The sequence below is a fragment of the Lissotriton helveticus genome, chromosome 8 (assembly GCF_964261635.1).
Source record: "Lissotriton helveticus chromosome 8, aLisHel1.1, whole genome shotgun sequence".
In the NCBI taxonomy this organism is placed as follows: Eukaryota; Metazoa; Chordata; class Amphibia; order Caudata; family Salamandridae; genus Lissotriton; species Lissotriton helveticus.
In genome coordinates, this window is record NC_136069.1 from 1,289,698,868 (window position 1) to 1,289,718,670 (window position 19,803).

A 19,803-nucleotide genomic window follows, 5' to 3' on the forward strand; every position below is an offset into this window, starting at 1 on the left:
GCGTCCATTCGCATTGCGCGCTAAGCCACGCCCCCCTTCTCTGTCATACTCATGATGGGTATCTAGATTGAGTGACTCATTGGGTGTCAGGCCCTTTAAAAAAGGGAAACTAGATCACGAAGGTGCATAATGGCATACATGAAGCAGCAGAGAATGTAAAACGAACAGCATTAAGGCAGTTCAAGCAAGCTTTGTTTACAAATAAACAAGCCTTTTTAAAACTATGTATATCGCATCCAGGAATATTTTTAAAAAAAATGAAAATAAGAACAATGTATAAAAGGTGGAGGCAGGATGTAGATCCTATTAATAATATTACAAATTACAGTAATCTTGCTATACAAGTAGCACTTATGATCCGTATGGCATGGATGAGATTAAATCAGGAATTGAAGATGGAGACTTTTTGAAACTTCCATATAGTGTTTGTGTAATGGCTCCGGAGTTCCAGATCTTTGGGCTGCCTCCTATAAAGGAATTCTTCATTGAATATTCTTCTTGTTTGTAGCAGTGCCTTCTGGCTTCTTAAGAGAGTACATGCCTCCAAGGAACATCAATTTTGTGAACATCTTGAATTAGCTAGTGAATTTGATGCTGAGGTTACAGGAATATTGGGAGAAATAAGGAGGGGGGTGCCTATTTAACTAAAAAAAACTCAGTTACAGCATGCATGAATCAAAGAGCAAATATAGTGCTTGATAAATTATGTCCAATCCGAGTTATTCATAATGCAACAATTGATAATCAGTGGAAACCTGATTTAATCAAGTGTAATATTCAAATTAATAAAGAATTATGATCATGCCAAACCAATAATTACATCTGGAGTACCCTACAGTCCTTAAATATACATATATGTCCACATTTACATGAATGAATGAACACTCAAGAATAAGATTACACGGAATACACCACAAACAAATATAACCATGCCACAAAATATATACATTAAAAATATTCTCTTGTCCCTCCAGAAGATTCGACTACATGGGCTTGAATAATGATTCCACTGATTGAGAGCGAGTGAGTGCTACGATTTGTGCGCGAAAGCGTTTGTTTATTTTAACTTCGTTTAAAAATACTTGCTGCTTATTTTAAAAAATTGCGTGTTTTGCACTGTGATATTTGCTACTTTGCACTGCACCTACCTTTCACCTAAACGCTCTGTTCTGCAGTGTCCTGAGGCGAAAAGCCGGGTCCTGCTCTTCTAAATCTACAAACTTTCCTATCTTTAGCTATCCCTGCTCCCGGGGCACTGACCTCGAGGTAGGACATCTAGCGGCGGCCATATTAGGTGAGGAGAAGGCTTGGGGGCTGAGAAGCAAGCGCTTAGCCACGCCCACCCTCCCGCCCTCGTGGGCATAAAAGAACAGATCCTTGCACTTTCCTCACTGATTGAGAGCGAGTGAGTGCTACGATTTGTGCGCGAAAGCGTTTGTTTATTTTAACTTCGTTTAAAAATACTTGCTGCTTATTTTAAAAAATTGCGTGTTTTGCACTGTGATATTTGCTACTTTGCACTGCACCTACCTTTCACCTAAACGCTCTGTTCTGCAGTGTCCTGAGGCGAAAAGCCGGGTCCTGCTCTTCTAAATCTACAAACTTTCCTATCTTTAGCTATCCCTGCTCCCGGGGCACTGACCTCGAGGTAGGACTTCTAGCGGCGGCCATATTAGGTGAGGAGAAGGCTTGGGGGCTGAGAAGCAAGCGCTTAGCCACGCCCACCCTCCCGCCCTCGTGGGCATAAAAGAACAGATCCTTGCACTTTCCTCACTGATTGAGAGCGAGTGAGTGCTACGATTTGTGCGCGAAAGCGTTTGTTTATTTTAACTTCGTTTAAAAATACTTGCTGCTTATTTTAAAAAATTGCGTGTTTTGCACTGTGATATTTGCTACTTTGCACTGCACCTACCTTTCACCTAAACGCTCTGTTCTGCAGTGTCCTGAGGCGAAAAGCCGGGTCCTGCTCTTCTAAATCTACAAACTTTCCTATCTTTAGCTATCCCTGCTCCCGGGGCACTGACCTCGAGGTAGGACTTCTAGCGGCGGCCATATTAGGTGAGGAGAAGGCTTGGGGGCTGAGAAGCAAGCGCTTAGCCACGCCCACCCTCCCGCCCTCGTGGGCATAAAATGGAACCCTCATATAGGCAGCGCAGCGGACCCTTGGCCCCACGCCGTATTATTCCAAGGAAAACCTAATTGCGCTTAATAGCGCGACCTACTCCATTAGCCAACATACACAACAGATTCTAAGGCAGGAGAACCTACTGAAATCCGTAGCTGAACCAGCCGAGAAAAAACCCAACCAGAGAAGAAGTAGAGCACCGGTAACATCACTGAGCGTCAGCTTGCTGAACACTCGTTCACTCCAAAAACACCATTTAGAGGTATTCTCCCTGCTCCAGGAGGGGAATATAGACATTCTAGGAGTCACGGAGACATGGTTGGATGACTCTTCCGCACCCGACCTAGTTGCCGCCCTCCCAGCCAATTTTGGTGCTATCTCTCATAATAGAAAAGATGGCAGAAAAGGGGGGGGAGTAGCACTGCTATATAAAAATGTCTTTAAAGCAGAAACTATCTGTGCTGAATGCATTGAGGGAGCAGACATCCTAGGTGTTAAGTTTTGCTCTCCCACCAATTGCCTCACGATAATCATTGTATATCGCCCACCTAAAACCCCCCCAACATTTCTAGAACCTTTCTTGGCATTGCTCCATGACCTCCGTACGAGATATGAGGGTCTCGTGGTAATGGGCGATTTTAACCTCCACTGGGAGGAGCCCATTAGAGACATCACGTCCAAACAGCTAGAAGATGCAATGACCACACTAGAACTAACCCAGATTGTGATAGGCCCAACCCACATAAAGGGCCATACACTGGACCTGATTTGGACCTCTGTTCCTGCCCTGTGCCCAGTCACTTCATTGCCCTGCATTTGGTCAGACCATTATCTTTTACAAGGTAGCTTAGCTTTCCCGAAACAAGAAAGCACCTCATCCGACAAATGGCGGGTTGTGAGAAGATGGAACGCCATTAACCCGGATACTCTGCTATCTACTCTACAGCAAGCCTCCCACTTAAACAGGCTACCGGAAGATGACCTAGAGAAGGCCAGTCAAAAGCTATCGCAAAAATTAGTATCTGCAGTTGAGGTGGTAGCCCCAGCACGTAAGATAAAAATCAGGGAAAAAGGTAAAGGCGCCCCATGGTTCAATGATGATCTGAGACTCCTAAAACGGTCCCTGCGACAGTGTGAAAGAGCCTGGCGAAAGGGGTATGATCTTAACTGCCAGACTTGTTATAAGGAAAAGCTTGCCTTGTATAAACAAGCCATCATAACCAGAAAAAGTGAGTTCTACGAGAACAGAATTGCCACAGCATCTAACCCCCAGAAGGAAGTTTTCCAAGTACTCACTGAACTGAGGAAAAAGAAGGACCAACCGCCTTCCTTTACGCATGGGAACTGTCATAAATTCCAATCCTTCTTCACCTCCAAGATATCCAACCTTGTGAGAGAAATCAAAAGCACCCCTAGGCTTGACTGCCCGACTACTCCGCTAACTCCACCTCCCACAGTCACTGAGCCTTTAACCTCCCTATCCCTACTTACCAAGGACTCCCTGACAAAAGTGATGAACCAAATTAAATCAGGTTCTCCGGCGGACCCGTGCCCCCCGCAGATATTTAAACAAGCCTGGCCAGTTCTGGAGGAGGATATTTTATCACTCCTAAATAGCTCCCTAACCTCGGGACTAGTCCCTTCTATTCTGAAAGAGGCGACACTGATACCCCTGCTAAAAAAGGCCGGTGCCGACACCAAGATTCTAAAGAATTACAGGCCCATATCTCAATTGCCTTTTTTAGCAAAAATATTGGAACACCATGTGCTGTCTGCCCTCTCGCACCATCTCGAGAGCATCGCACTACTACAACCCAACCAAGCTGGGTTTAGAGCTCACAACAGCACAGAACTAGTCATGTTATCAGTGCTAGATGACCTACGTCTTAAATCAGATAATAAAGATCCCTGTGCCCTGGTGCTTCTCGACCTCTCCGCGGCATTCGATACGGTCAACCATGACCTTCTTCTGTCGCGGCTGGGGGAGTTTGGCATCAAGGGCACGGCCCACGCCTGGCTGACCTCGTTCCTAGGTGGACGGGTCCAGAAAGTACAACTGGATGATATGGTGTCAGAGGCTGCTGAAATCACATGCGGTGTCCCGCAGGGCTCCGCACTGTCCCCCTTGATGTTTAACGTCTATCTGCAGCCCCTCATTGCATCTCTGAATCAGATGGACTGTAATATATATAATTATGCTGACGACACCCAGATCATCATCCAGATAGGCGACTCCCCTTTGACTGATCAAAACTTGAAGAATATTTTAAAATTTACCGTCAACTGGATGACGGCAAACTTTTTAAAGATTAACCCTGACAAGACGGAGGTCCTTCCTATCACCACTTCATCCAGCCCCTGGTGGGACCTCCTTTGGCCTTTGGAGCTGGGTACCCCCCCAATACCGGCAACAGCAGTGAAAAGCCTGGGCATAATCATAGACACAAATCTTACGATGTCAGCCCAGGTCTCGACGGTGGTGGGCACCTGTGTAGGTCTCCTGAGACAACTGCGCAAGCTAGCTTCTATTCTAAAGGCAGATACTCTCAGAAGAGCAGTGTCAGCCTTAATTCTAGCCCGACTGGATTATGGTAATGCCATGTACTTCGGCATCACGAAAAAACTCTCCAGGAGACTGCAGAACGTCATGAATGACGCGGCTAGACTTATTTTTAATAAACCGAGAAGGACACCGGCCACCACCCTCCTCCGGGAGCTACACTGGTTGCCAGTGAATCAACGAGCTAAGTTCAAGGGCCTATGCATCACGTAGAAAGCCTTATATGGGCAAGCCCCGGAATATATTAAAAAACGACTTGTCCCATATGCCCCTAACAGGAACCTACGCTCAGCTAACGCCGCCCTATTGATCTGCCCTAGGATCAAACGATCCACTATTGGTGGTCGGACATTCTCCCACACAATGCCCAAAGCCTGGAACGAACTGCCTGAAAATCTGCGCAAGGAAACCAGACTCCTGCCTTTCAGGAAAAAGCTAAAAACCGTGCTTTTCCAAGAGGCATGGGGTAATATCTAGTCTGCTTTCCCCCTGCCAGTACTCACTCACCTGTCAAGCGCTTAGAGACCCCGGGGTGATAAGGCGCTCTACAAGTTGAAAATACAAATACAAATTTCAAAGCCCACTTACGAGGTCTTCATTCTGACAAGGAGAACTCAGGAGAAACTCCATTAAATTCTTCTCTCTTCCTTGATCCAACACATTGGTACACCCTACGCCATTCTTTATAGAGTCCTCCATGTTTAACATAGTAATGAGTGCAGCAAGTAAAAAAAAAATAATGATAATGATTACTGCACTAATTACTATGTTAAACAATGGTTTTATTTTTCAGTTTGATATATTTTCACATATTTAACTAGGCATTTGCTTTCCGAGTACTTGAGCTTGCTAACTCATTAACGTCAAGGTGTTTCTTTGTTTCTATAAGATGACGGTCACTTGACGTGTGAGTTCTTTTCCCAGCATACATCACATCTCAAGCACTTTTTATGGTGTTTTAGTCCCCCCATGATATGGCGCACTGTGGTGGGCCCCCAACCCATGTCATTCAAAACATCCAGGGTTCAAGGCAATGCATTCATTGTGTACCACAGGTTGAAAGCTTAAACAGGTAAGTGTACTTGGCTTTTGATAGATTATTTTTGCAATGCTTTGACTATTAGGTTTAACTAATATGATGATTTATTTTTCCACTTATTCTATTTGATTCAGTCACTGGTGCCTGAGTGGCGTGGTAAGCCCCCTTGTATATATTGGTGTGTTGTTAGTTTTTTCACATGGCCACTTGGGTGCTATGCATCCTGACCCTTTGGTAGAGTTCACACCCACATGTGTATGTGTAAGTGATTTAATCTATGGTATGCATTTCGAGGGCACAAGAGTCTTCACGTATTTTTAGTTTGCTTGCATCAGTTAAGATTATGTTAGCATTACCAGCACTAGTGCATGCTGTCTTTAAGAATCCCACTAGCACATCTAAAATGGCTTGATCTGAGTGACATTCCTACATTAGCTGAGTATGGCACATGTTAGGTGCATGGTTGCTTGACCTAATAGGCATGTGTCGGCCATCTGACTTTGCTATGTTACTGGTGATTCACTTTTTTTTTTAAGTAAATGGCAGATCTTTAGATTATAGTTTGTTGACCTGAAACCTGGAGGAGAACTTTAATTCATGAATAGAAAACACTGAGTGATTGCATCAGTATTAGCTGAATGAACAGTAAAATATCATATTGATAGTGTGCAAGAGGGAAAGGAAAAGAACACATTGGGCCTTATTCACAATAAAAGGACTAACCCCCAGATTCATCAATCTCAAATTCTGCGATTCCTAAATTGCGAGAAATAGCGAATCGCAAATTAGAAATCGCAGAATGGGATTCAAGAAAAATTGCGATAAAAAAAGCTAATCGCAATCGGCCGATTGCGAGTTTCCGAAAATCGCATAAAATTTGCAGATTTGGCCGATACCCTTGTTGAAATTGCGATCTCGCAATTACTGAAATCGCAAATTGCGATCTCGCTAATTGCGAGATCGCAAAAATGGGAAGTCGCATTTTGAGCACAGTGATGACATCACAACCGGGAAGTAGGCAGGTTCCACCCTCATTCTGCATTGTGAGCCTGAAGTGGAAGCAGCATTGCTCAGAGCTCCACTCCAGAGTACCTCCAGCTGAAAATCAGGAGACACCCCACTGCAGAAAATGTCACAGGAAGCTGCAGGGGAAACTTCCTCAGGAAGGAAAAGGAAAATAAAATTTTCAGAACAAGAACTTGAATATCTCATAGAGGGAGTTTGCAAGGACCATGACCGCCTCTTTGGGAAGGACTCAAGAAGGGTGCCTGAGGCGGACAAAAGGAGGATTTGGGTGCGCATCCGCGTGAAAGTAAATTCTGCTCTTCAAAAGGCCAAATGTCCTCTCAATGCAATTTCTTGTGCGTGTGTGTGCAGCATTGTAACGCCGTTGCTGTGGTGTTGCAGGGTTGAGGTATGGGGTGAGGAGGTACTCACAGAGACCGTAGGTGCTGTCACCTAAATGAAAGGTGGTGAGGGCCTGTTCTGCGCAGCTACATGATCACAGTGTACTATTTGGGGGCATGTGTACTTACATAGTAGGTGTCCTTCGCCAAAGTTTCCCCTGGCCAGTCGTGTGTGAATGCCGCTGTGCCGGAATATGAAGGAGTCATGTGTGCTCCCCGGGTATTGTGCCACTATGTCCATGATGAAAGTCTTAGCGTTGCACACATCTGGATATTGAGGGAGTGGTAGGACTTGCGGTTGCGGTACATGTATTCCGTTTGTGCTGGTGGGCAGATGTGGATGTGGGTACAGTCAATGCATCCTATTACATGTGGGAATTGCGCAACGTTGTAGAAATGAAGCTTGGTCTCATTCAAGTCCTGTTGGCTGGTCGGGAATGAGATGTAGTGGTGTCGCGGGGCAGCGGGACATGGTGCTCTGGGATATCCCCCCTGCAACAGCGACTATCCCCTGGAAGCTTCCCGAGGCCAGTAGGTGCAGGCTGCACAAGACCTGGACATGTGTGGGCACGGCATTGGTCCTCCTTGTTGGGTGCTGCATCAGGGGGTCTAGGTCCCGGATCAGCTTGATGATCATTGCCCCATTCAGGCGGTACTTAGAGTAAATTTGCTCCGCAGTTTGGCCCAGAAGGGTGACCCGCTGGCGGAATATTCGCTCCTGGATCCTGCGTCTGTTCCGTGCTGCAGCCTGGAGCCTTCGCCGCCTGACCACCTTGTAGAGTCCTGGCATTGTGAGAGTCCTCATGCTCCTACTGTTATTCCTTAAGTGTGATTGTTCAGGACTGTACCTGTGGCTCGTTAGGTTTTTTTATTTTTATTTTTATTTTCCTTCATGGTTACCACCTGCTTTTGGTTCTCCTTAATTTGCACGTCGCAAATAGCGATTTTCCGCTTTTTCGGTAATTGCGAGTTTTCATGAATTGCGTTTGCGATTATTTAGCGAAATCGCAAAACAAATCGCAGAATCCATGGATTCTCGCTATTTCCGATTCGCTATAGGGGTTCCTCCTAGATTCTGCGATTTATTTTGCGATTTCGCTATTTTAATTTTGCGAATTCACAATTTCTGTGTTTTTCACATCATGAATTGCTTTTCTGTTAATTGCGATCACAATAGCTAATTCGCAGCTATTCTGATCGCAATTTTGCTTGATGAATCTGGCTGTAAGTCTGCACTTGTAGATCTACACCTTCATGCGAGTGCTGATTTACTATTTTTAGAAAGTCATAAAAATGTTGACTAATGTTGTCAAACATTTAGGGGCCCGAGAGGACTTGACCCTCAGTAAATTTCTGGGACGGTGAAACATTCCTCTCCTAAACTCAATTTGTGGTCTTCTAATTCAAAGCTCCTGAACATTCTGAAATTCCAGAAATTTGAATCTGGAAGCTTTGCAGCACAAGCCCCAGCAATCTGGAATTCGCTCCCACTGAGCATTCGCCTGGAATCTAATTTTTCTCGCTTCTGGAAAACACTGAAGATCTGGCTGTACAAGCAAGCATACTTGGATTAGCCCTCAGCTCCATACCTCAGACTTTCTGATTGTTCGTTATGTTTTAGTACCAAGAAACATCTTGATAGTCATGTGCTCTATAAATAAGATTAACATAACATAATGAGGCTAGAAAGTTACACCTTGAGCAGGTTTCAATGCATATTCCAGTGAAAGCCATACTGATATTCCCAGCAGGATCCTATTCTTCAATGTATGTGAATGTTCACTGAACATTGGGCCTTCTGCACTACAGCAATGATTGACATTTATCTGTGAAACAGAAAAATGAAACACAATTGATATTGCAACAACATTAAAAAGAGCCTTTGCTGTATTTCTATTTTAATTCAGATCGGTACAATATCTGCGATCAGTGTGGTGTCTGTATTCAACTCCATATATTGCATGCCCTAGATCCTTTAAGGTGTATGGCTCAGCTGTTTATTTTTACTTTGTTAAGAATTTGCAAGTCTAGAAATTATCTTGGTAAATAATATACCATTTCTAAGGGTTGAATAGGTAATTCAATAAAAAAGTGTTTGAAAGTAGAACATTACGTAAGAACAGGTAGTGACATTATTTTCCCGTCAAACGTTTCCCCAGTATATTAGTAACAGTAAAGCTTTCAAGACTTTGACTAGTAAATACCTCATTTATAAAATGTTGGTAATTCCAAAATGTATCTGAATTCATTATACCGATTGAAATTGTTGCAATCTCATTTTTATTATTATTCCTGTTATTATCAGCTGTTGTGCATTCCATAACCACACTAGAAGAAATATGGTGTTAAAAACACTTATGGTGCAGAAAATAGCCCAATAACTCTCCTTCAGCCAAAAATGGGTGGTAGGCACTAGCCACCTGCTATGAAACCAACAGAGTGGTCTAAATCACATTAATTAGCATGCTACTAACTGTTAAATGGTGACATAGGTTCATTAGATATGTGATCTCTGTTTTCCCACAATCATGAACAAAACACTGTTTAGACACTCTAGTGTTTAGAAACACGAAAAAAGCACTGTTTTAATTTTACTCCATGCTTTGAAGTTGTGCAGCACTACCATCACTACTGTGTAATGCTGTCTAAGCCTATGTTAGGTATCCATGTGGATAACCTATTGGGCAGTGCTAAAATATGCAGTAAGACTGAGACATACAAATGTAATTTTTTAACTGCATGTTTTAGCACTGCCATGGTGGTATTCTAATACAAATATGCTACATGCACACTATAGAACAGTGACTGAAATGTTCTGTTCCCTTTTACGTCATCTGCCATTTGCTAAGTCACCAATACTTTGACACCACCTTTATTTTTATTCATTACTTCTGCCAATCAGATCAAAAAAATGTTATTTAATGTAAGGATAATTTAGCATTAAGGTCAAAGGAATAACTACTTTGTTGGTTGTTAAAGATTTTTATTAATATAATTTTTTTATTGATTAGTTTAGCATTACCATTACGGCAATCTATTGAAAAAGAATGTAATTTAAATAAGTTAGAGTTAAAGTTAGAGTACCTTGGATTTAAGTAGTATTGTATATGATAGGAAACAACAATTACATTTACAGTTATCTTCAGGATATTTATTAATATAATTCAATAGAAATATTCAACACAATCTAAGGCTAATGTTAGAAACAAGTTTATTATTAAAATGTAATTTAACATGAACTGAAGTTATTGTAAGATTGAATGTAATACTATACAAGGTAATATAATTTGAATTATAGAGTTAACATTAGAAATACAACAGTGTTATTATTTTTATTTACTATATTAAGAGTAGATTAATGGTAAGAGTTAATAATTATTTAATATAATGAAAATATTATACATTTGTATTTGGTTTAGATTTGGGAATTGTTTTGTCATTGCAGTAAGAAAATGTGTGGCATTGCATAAAAAGAAATACAAAAATTGTAATTGAATTTCAGTTATGATAAACATTTGTATTAAAGTAATTTAATGTATGTGGCGGGCTAGAGGAACTTGAGACGACACGAAGTGGGGTTAGTGAGGGTTTTATTGGTTTCAACAATCGTCTTCGGCGGTCAGAGAGTCTATAATAGGGAAGGGGAGCTTCGGCTTCTTTCTTCTCTGGGGAAAAACGCCCTTTACGAAGATCCAGGCCGTGTTTTCTCCGCTCCAGGTTGAAGGAGGGGGTTTCACCACCGATCCGGTCATTTGTGGGAATCAAAAAAAAAAGGAAAAGGAGACTTCCTTCAGTCTGGTGCCCAATATATATATACAGTGTCAGTGGAAGAGTATTGAGGAGCCACACAGTGTGCACAACAAGAAAGAAAACAGCTGCTACGCGGTGCCGGGTGTGCTCAGGAGAGGGAGTGAGTGGTTCGGCTGGAGGTTCCTTCATCGTGGTTTAAAAACACTTCCGTCCCACCCAACCCAAGATACGCGAACGTACCTGTGAAAGCCACGCTTGGCTGGGTGATGCGCCTTGTTGTTGGCCTCCTGGCTTCGCTGATCATCGGGGTGACTCCGGCCTCGTTCTCCCGTCTGTACTTCTTTCTTCAAACTCCGCTTTCTCTCCACTCGCGTCTTCTTCTCCTCCAGGTGCAGAACACACCGATGTCTGGTTGCTTCCGGGATTTACTCCGTCGGCGTCCTCTACGTCGCAGGAGGGGGCGAGGCTCGGGGTGAACTTGGCCCAGTTAAAGTAACAGTGTTCGTTTTCGTCTTCTGGTATGTACAATGGAGTGTCAGATCTGCTCCAGTTTTCCGATTGCTACATAAAGAGAGGGGAGAGAGGTCCAGTCACATGCCTAGGGGTTATATTCATGTTCGCCTTGGTCCTGTCCTGACTTCCCCTCTCACATACCACCCTCCTGGATTCTCCCGATTGGGGAGAGGAAACCGAGAGAGAAAATCTGCACTTCCGTTATCGATCCCTTTGCGATGAGTGACTTTGAAGGAGAATGGTTGGAGGGACAAAAACCACTTGAGGACTCGGGGATTCTGTGAGATGTTACGGCTCATCCACTGTAGAGGAGCATGGTCCATGTACAGGGTGAATGGGTGGCCCTCGAGGTAATATCTTAATTTATCAATAGCCCACTTTATTGCGAGACATTCTTTCTCGATTGTTGGGTATTTTAGCTCCCTTGAAAAGAGTTTCCTGCTGATGTAGAGTATTGGATGCTCCACTCCATCAGGAGACAATTGAGATAGAACTGCCCCCACCCCATAATCAGAAGCATCGGTGTGGAGGATAAAAGGTCTGGTGAAATCCGGGGAGGAGAGCACCGGACTGGTAGTAATGGCTCTCTTTAGAGAGTTAAAGGCTCTCCACATGGCAGATGTAGGACTTTGATATGTTAGGGTGTTAAAGTCTTTTTTAAGCGTTTCAGTTAAGGGAGCTGCTATCTCCGAAAATGAGGGGATAAAGCGGCGGTAGTACCCGATTAGCCCCAGAAAGGCCCTCATCTCTTTTTTGCTCTTGGAAAAGGTGGTGTCTGCTATTGCCCTGATTTTTTCTATCTGGGGCTCGATTACTCCATGTCCTAGAATGTATCCCAGGTATTTTACTTTTTGGTAACCCAAAAGGGATTTCTTCGAATTAACATGTAGGCCAGCCTTCTGAAGGGTCCCCAAGATTGTTTGTAGGTGTTCTAGGTGGCACTCCCATGTGGTGCCAAATACTATAATGTCGTTGAGGTAGGCGGAGCTGAATGTTTGGTATTCTCTCAGGATTTCGTTCATTAGGCGCTGAAAAGTTGCAGGGGCTCCATGCAGGCCAAAGGGGAGGATATTGAACTCATATAGTCCGTCTGGTGTCACAAGGCCGTTTATTTTTTGTCTTCATCCCGTAGGGGCACTTGCCAAAACCCTTTGGTCAAATCCAACGTGCTGATATGTTTGGCCTCCCTGAGTTTTTGGATCAATTAGTCGATTCGGGGTATGGGGTAGGTATCGAAGGAGGAAAGACGGGTTAAGGCGCGGAAGTCCATACAAAACCTTGTACTTCCGTATGGTTTAGGCACCATTACAATCGGGGATGACCATTCGCTCCGGGACGGCCTGATCACGCCTAGATGTAGCATTTCTTGAACTTCTTTTCGTACAACTAGTCTTTTGGTGGCAGGTATCCTGTATGGTCGCTGTTTAACCACTGCCCCTCGTGGTGTTTCGATCCGGTGTTCTATCAGCGAGGTCTTCCCCGGGAGATCCGAGAACAGCGAAGAGAAAGGTACTAGTATTTCATGCAGGCTTTCCTGCTCTTGATGCCTCAGTTCTTCGTTGATCACGGTTCTTCTAAGGTTGATGATGAGGAAGATCCTGTTGGTAAGGTGAGGTGAGTGCTCTTTGGGAGAGGACCGATCCATTTGTTTAAGGCATTGATATGATAAGTTTGCATCTTTCGGGGAGATATCTGGATCCTATAGGTCATTTTACAAATGGTTCCGGTTACTTTATATGGGTCCCATCCATTCCGCTTGAAATTTTTTTGTTGAGGAGGGTAGGAGGACCTGAGCCCAATCGTCCACCTCGAGTCGTCTCCACCTTTTCCCTTCATCATAGTGGGCCTTCTGTCTTCCCTTACTCTTCTCTAGGTTAGAGTAATCCAATTCCCTTATCTTTCCTAGCTTGTTCTTTAGGGACTGGCTGTACTCTAGGATACTTCGTTCTTCTCCTGTTTTTTCAGTTTCCCATGCTTCCTTTGTCATGTCCAGTAGTGTTCTGGGATGACGTCCATATAACACTTCAAAGGACGAACATCCCAGGCTACTTTGTGTTTGCCCTCATATCACGTATAAAGCTAGGGGGAGGATGAGATCCCAGTCCCTTCCGTTTACTGACAACATCTTCTTGAGGGTAGCCTTGAGGGTTCCGTTATAACGCTCCATGAGTCCGTCTGTCTGCGGGTGGTATACAGACGTCTTGATCTGATGAAGGTCTAACATCTTACATACTTCCCGCATCAACCTGGAAACGAATGGTGTACCTTGATCTGTTAGGATCTCCTTTGGGAAGCCTACTCGGGAAAATAAATCAATGAACTTCTCTGCTATAGCACGGGAGGTAGGTTTCTTCAGAGGGAAGGCCTCAGGGAATCTAGTGGCGTAGTCCACTATCACAATGGCATATATATTTCCCCGTCTGGTCCTAGGGAGGGGTCCTATCAAATCCATCCCTACTCTCTCAAAAGATGTACCGATTATCGTAAGTGGTTGTAAGGGCACGGAAGGGGGATGATGGGTGTTTTTCCTTTGACATACGTCACAAGCTTGACAATGGCTCTTTATGTCTTTATAAACACCTGGCCAATACAAGTTCCTCAATACATTCTGTGTGGTTTCTTCGCTTCCTATGTGTCCTGCTAGAAGCTGAGTGTGTGAATAGAACATTATCTGTTCTCTGAAAGAGGTGGGGACTAAGAGCTGTAGGGGATCTTCTTTGTTCCCCTGTCGGTAGAGTAGGCCTTCTTTAATAATGAACTTTGGAAACCTGACATCAGGGGAGTCTTGGGTGACATGTGCCTGCTCCCATGCATTCATTAAGGTGGCGTCATTGGCTTGAGCGAACTTCAAGCTCTTGTCGGTCGCCCATGTCTCGGGTGACACCAAGCAGGGACAGTAAGATGATCTCTTGTTCTACACGTTTTGTTGGGGTCTGTGAGTTTTAGGGTTTGAGTAAAGAGTTCCAAGAAGTGGGGGTTGTCAGTCCCCATGATAATTTATTCGAAGAGAGTCTCTAATACCCCTACGCTGACCATATGTGTCTTGTCCTCAGCTAATATTAGGGATACGTTGGCCACTGGATAGCCTTTTACATCTCCATGGACGCACTTGATATACACTAAGGTGTTCGGTACTACTTGATTAGCTTTTACGAAGGCCCCTTCAATAACTGATTGCCTACACCCCGAGTCTAGGAGGGCTTTGATCTTCTTCCCATTCACCCCTACACTTACATGGTATGCTCCTCCTAGTTCCGCCGAGTAAAGAACCGTCTTAGGAAGGTATCCTACTTCCATGGGCTCTTCGGTAGTTTTTCTTAATGGACAGAGTCTAGGATGTGCCCTCAGGTCCCACATTCGAAACACTGGGGACCCTTGAAAGTGGGTATTTCGGGCTTGGAGGGGCAAGGAGTGTAGGACTCCATGCTCTGACGTGGTTTTCTGTCCACTTTGGGAGGGTGTCTGATGGGTTTTTCCAGCTCCCAAGGATGTAGTCGTGGTTGTACCCTGGCGAACGTGGAGGCCATCTCCATGGCTTGGGCGGTTGTCAAATTGGAGTGTTGTCGTAACCATTTTTGGGTGCCAAAGAGTAAGGCCTCCAAATATTGTTCTAAATATATTTTGTCCATGATTTCCTCCTTAGAACAAACCACTGGAGTGAGCATTTTATCAGCGGCCATTTCCATACAAAAAAATAAAGTCTTTGGATTCTCCCCGGGCGCTCCCCTCTCTTTCCTTAAGGGCAACCGATAGGCCTCTGCGTCGAGACCTAGGTGGTCAAGGATTATGATTTTGATGGTGGCATAGGGGGCCCTGTGGCGTTTGCAACCTGGTAGGCCGCCTGAGCCTCCCCAGTTAAATGGGGGGCCAGAAAGAATGGCCACTTCTCCAGAGGCCATCCACACGCTAGGGCTGCTCTCTCAGAATTGAGCAGAAATGCGTCAGGGTCTTCCCCGGGTGTGTACTTTTGGAGGGAAATCCCCGACGGACTGGGATGAGGGCTTCGAGGTTCCCGATGTGAGGGGCTAACCGGGTCTGTCATCATCTTTTGCAACCCCTCTATCTGGGCAGATATAGTGTTTTTTAATGTCTCTCTGTCGGCTTGTGTGGAGGTCAGTTGTTGCTCCACAGCCCATCCTAACTGTTCCTGTCCTTTTACCAGGTGTTGCAGTAGGTCTTCCATCTTAAGATTGCAGATGGTTATCTCTTTGCCCGCATTCTCCACCACTTGTGGCTGGCTAGAGGAACTCGAGATGACACGAAGTGGGGTTAGTGAGGGTTTTATTGGTTTCAACAATCGTCTTCGGCGGTCAGAGAGTCTATAATAGGGAAGGGGAGCTTCGGCTTCTTTCTTCTCCAGAGGAAAACGCCCTTTACAAAGATCCAGGCCGCGTTTTCTCCACTCCAGGTTTCACCGCCAATCCGGTCGTATGTGGGAACAAAAAAAAAGGAAAAGGAGACTTCCTTCAGTCTGGTGCCCAATATATATACAGTGTCAGGGTAAGGGTAGTAAGGAGCCACACAGTGCACACAACAAGAAAGAAAACAGCTGCTACGCGGTGCTGGGTGTGCTCAGGGGAGGAAGTGAGAGGTACTGCTGGAAGGTTCTTTATCGTGGTTTAAAAACCCTTCCGTCCCGTCCAACCCGAGATACGCGAATGTACCTGTGAAAGCCACGCTTTCCCTGAAGCGTGGCTGGGCGCTGAGCCTTGTCGTTTCAAAAAGGGGGGTGGTGATGGGTAGAGTATCTGAATTAAGCAGAACACTCCTACCCAGTCAAAAGATCAGGGCTTGATCCATCACCGTTTTTTAGCTCACTGCACCATCCCAGTTCAGAACCTGGCTACATGCAAATTAGTCTGTCCCTGGCCCAGTGCATCATGGGAACAGGGCAGACCAAACTACCAAGCCAATTCTTTACTGGAAAGGAAACAAGCTTCCGGGGACCGGTTTCTGGCATTACAGCCATCTTCGGCCCGGCTTGCTTGAATCCTGATGGTGCAGTGAGCAAGGGACTCACATCTGAGCATACCCTTCCACACTTATGGTGGCCAAAACGATTCAAAAAGGGGGGTGGTGATGGATAGAGTATCTGAATTAAGCAGAACACTCCTACCCAGTCAAAAGATCAGGGCTTGATCCATCACTGTTTTTTAGCTCACTGCACCATCCCAGTTCAGAACCGGGCAACATGCAAATTAGTCTGTCCCTGGCCCAGTGCATCATGGGAACATGGCAGACCAAACTACCAAGCCAATTCTTTACTGGAAAGGAAACAAGCATCTGGGGAACGGTTTCTGGCATTACAGCCATCTTCGGCCCGGTTTGCTTGAATCCTGATGGTGCAGTGAGCAAGGGACTCACATCTGAGCATACCCTTCCACACTTATGGTGGCCAAAACGATTCAAAAAAGGGGGTGGTGATGGATAGAGTATCTGAATTAAGCAGAACACTCCTACCCAGTCAAAAGATCAGGGCTTGATCCATCACCATTTTTTAGCTCACTGCACCATCCCAGTTCAGAACCTGGCTACATGCAAATTAGTCTGTCCCTGGCCCAGTGCATCATGGGAACAGGGCAGACCAAACTACCAAGCCAATTCTTTACTGGAAAGGAAACAAGCTTCCGGGGACCGGTTTCTGGCATTACAGCCGTCTTCGGCCCGGCTTGCTTGAATCCTGATGGTGCAGTGAGCAAGGGACTCACATCTGAGCATACCCTTCCACACTTATGGTGGCCAAAACAATTCAAAAAGGGGGGTGGTGATGGATAGAGTATCTGAAATAAGCAGAACACTCCTACCCAGTCAAAAGATCAGGGCTTGATCCATCACCGTTTTTTAGCTCACTGCACCATCCCAGTTCAGAACCTGGCTACATGCAAATTAGTCTGTCCCTGGCCCAGTGCATCATGGGAACAGGGCAGACCAAACTACCAAGCCAATTCTTTACTGGAAAGGAAACAAGCTTCCGGGGACTGGTTTCTGGCATTACAGCCGTCTTCGGCCCGGCTTGCTTGAATCCTGATGGTGCAGTGAGCAAGGGACTCACATCTGAGCATAACCTTCCACACTTATGGTGGCCAAAACGATTCAAAAAGGGGGGTGGTGATGGATACAGTATCTGAATTAAGCAGAACACTCCACCCAGTCAAAAGATCAGGGCTTGATCCATCACCGTTTTTTAGCTCACTGCACCATCCCAGTTCAGAACCTGCCTACATGCAAATTAGTCTGTCCCTGGCCCAGTGCATCATGGGAACAGGGCACACCAAACTACCAAGCCAATTCTTTACTGGAAAGGAAACAAGCTTCCGGGGACCGGTTTCTGGCATTACAGCCGTCTTCGGCCCGGCTTGCTTGAATCCTGATGGTGCAGTGAGCAAGGGACTCACATCTGAGCATACCCTTCCACACTTATGGTGGCCAAACGATTCAAAAAGGGGGGTGGTGATGGATAGAGTATCTGAATTAAGCAGAACACTCCTACCCAGTCAAAAGATCAGGGCTTGATCCATCACCGTTTTTTAGCTCACTGCACCATCCCAGTTCAGAACCTGGCTACATGCAAATAAGTCTGTCCCTGGCCCAGTGCATCATGGGAACAGGGCAGACCAAACTACCAAGCCAATTCTTTACTGGAAAGGAAACAAGCTTCCGGGACCGGTTTCTGGCATTACAGCCGTCTTCGGCCCGGCTTGCTTGAATCCTGATGGTGCAGTGAGCAAGGGACTCACATCTGAGCATACCCTTCCACACTTATGGTGGCCAAAACGATTCAAAAAGGGGGGGTGGTGATGGATAGAGTATCTGAATTAAGCAGAACACTCCTACCCAGTCAAAAGATCAGGGCTTAATCCATCACCGTTTTTTAGCTCACTGCACCATCCCAGTTCAGAACCTGGCTACATGCAAATTAGTCTGTCCCTGGCCCAGTGCATCATGGGAACAGGGCAGACCAAACTACCAAGCCAATTCTTTACTGGAAAGGAAACAAGGTTCCGGGGACCGGTTTCTGGCATTACAGCCGTCTTCGGCCCGGCTTGCTTGAATCCTGATGGTGCAATGAGCAAGGGACTCACATCTGAGCATACCCTTCCACACTTATGGTGGCCAAAACGATTCAAAAAGGGGGGTGGTGATGGATAGAGTATCTGAATTAAGCAGAACACTCCTACCCAGTCAAAAGATCAGGGCTTGATCCATCACCGTTTTTTAGCTCACTGCACCATCCAAGTTCAGAACCTGGCTACATGCAAATTAGTCTGTCCCTGGCCCAGTGCATCATAGGAACAGGGCAGACCAAACTACCAAGCCAATTCTTTACTGGAAAGGAAACAAGCTTCCGGGGACCGGTTTCTGGCATTACAGCCGTCTTCGGCCCGGCTTGCTTGAATCCTGATGGTGCAGTGAGCAAGGGACTCACATCTGAGCATACCCTTCCACACTTATGGTGGCCAAAACGATTCAAAAAGGGGGGTGGTGATGGATAGAGTATCTGAATTAAGCAGAACACTCCTACCCAGTCAAAAGATCAGGACTTGATCCATCACCGTTTTTTAGCTCACTGCACCATCCCAGTTCAGAACCTGGCTACATGCAAATTAGTCTGTCCCTGGCCCAGTGCATCATGGGAACAGGGCAGACCAAACTACCAAGCCAATTCTTTACTGGAAAGGAAACAAGGTTCCGGGGACCGGTTTCTGGCATTACAGCCGTCTTCGGCCCGGCTTGCTTGAATCCTGATGGTGCAGTGAGCAAGGGACTCACATCTGAGCATACCCTTCCACACTTATGGTGGAGCCTTGTCGTTGGCCTCCTGGATTCACTGATCGTCGGGGTGACTCCGGCCTTGTTCTCCCGTCTGTACTTCTTTCTTCAAACTCCGCTTTCTCTCCACTCGTGTCTTCTTCTCCTCCAGGTGCAGAACACACCAATGACCGGTTGCTTCCGGGATTTACTCAGTCGGCGTCCTCTACGTCACAGGAGGGGGCGGGGCATGGGGTGAACTCGGCCCAGTTAAAGTAACAGTGTTCGTTTTTGTCTTCTGGTATGTACAATGGAGTGTCAGATCTGCTCCAGTTTTCCGATTGCTGCATAAAGAGAGGGGAGAGAGGTCCATTCACATGCCTAGGGGTTATATTCATGTTCGCCTTGGTCCTGTACTGACTTCCCCCGTCACAATGTAATTGCATTAAATTAAAAAATCCAATTAAAGAAAAGGTTAGCAGCATGCTTATTTACATTTTTGAATAGGGAGAAGGCAAAAATGTGAAGGTAGATCAAGGGGAAAATTTACATTTTCTATCCATGCAGTGACAGATAGACAAACTAACGTTATGATGAATTAAAGAAGGGTAAGTAAACATATGACAAATTAAAGGTCATGGAATTAAAGACATATCACCAT

The 19,803-nt window shown here is 45.3% G+C and overlaps 1 protein-coding gene across 1 annotated transcript in view; it reads left to right on the forward strand.

The window, feature by feature from the left end:
* The window catches only part of MYO16 (myosin XVI), a 2,830,569-nt gene that overhangs the window by 753,459 nt on the left and 2,057,307 nt on the right, over positions 1 to 19,803 (forward strand). The gene's annotated exons all lie outside the window — the stretch shown is intronic.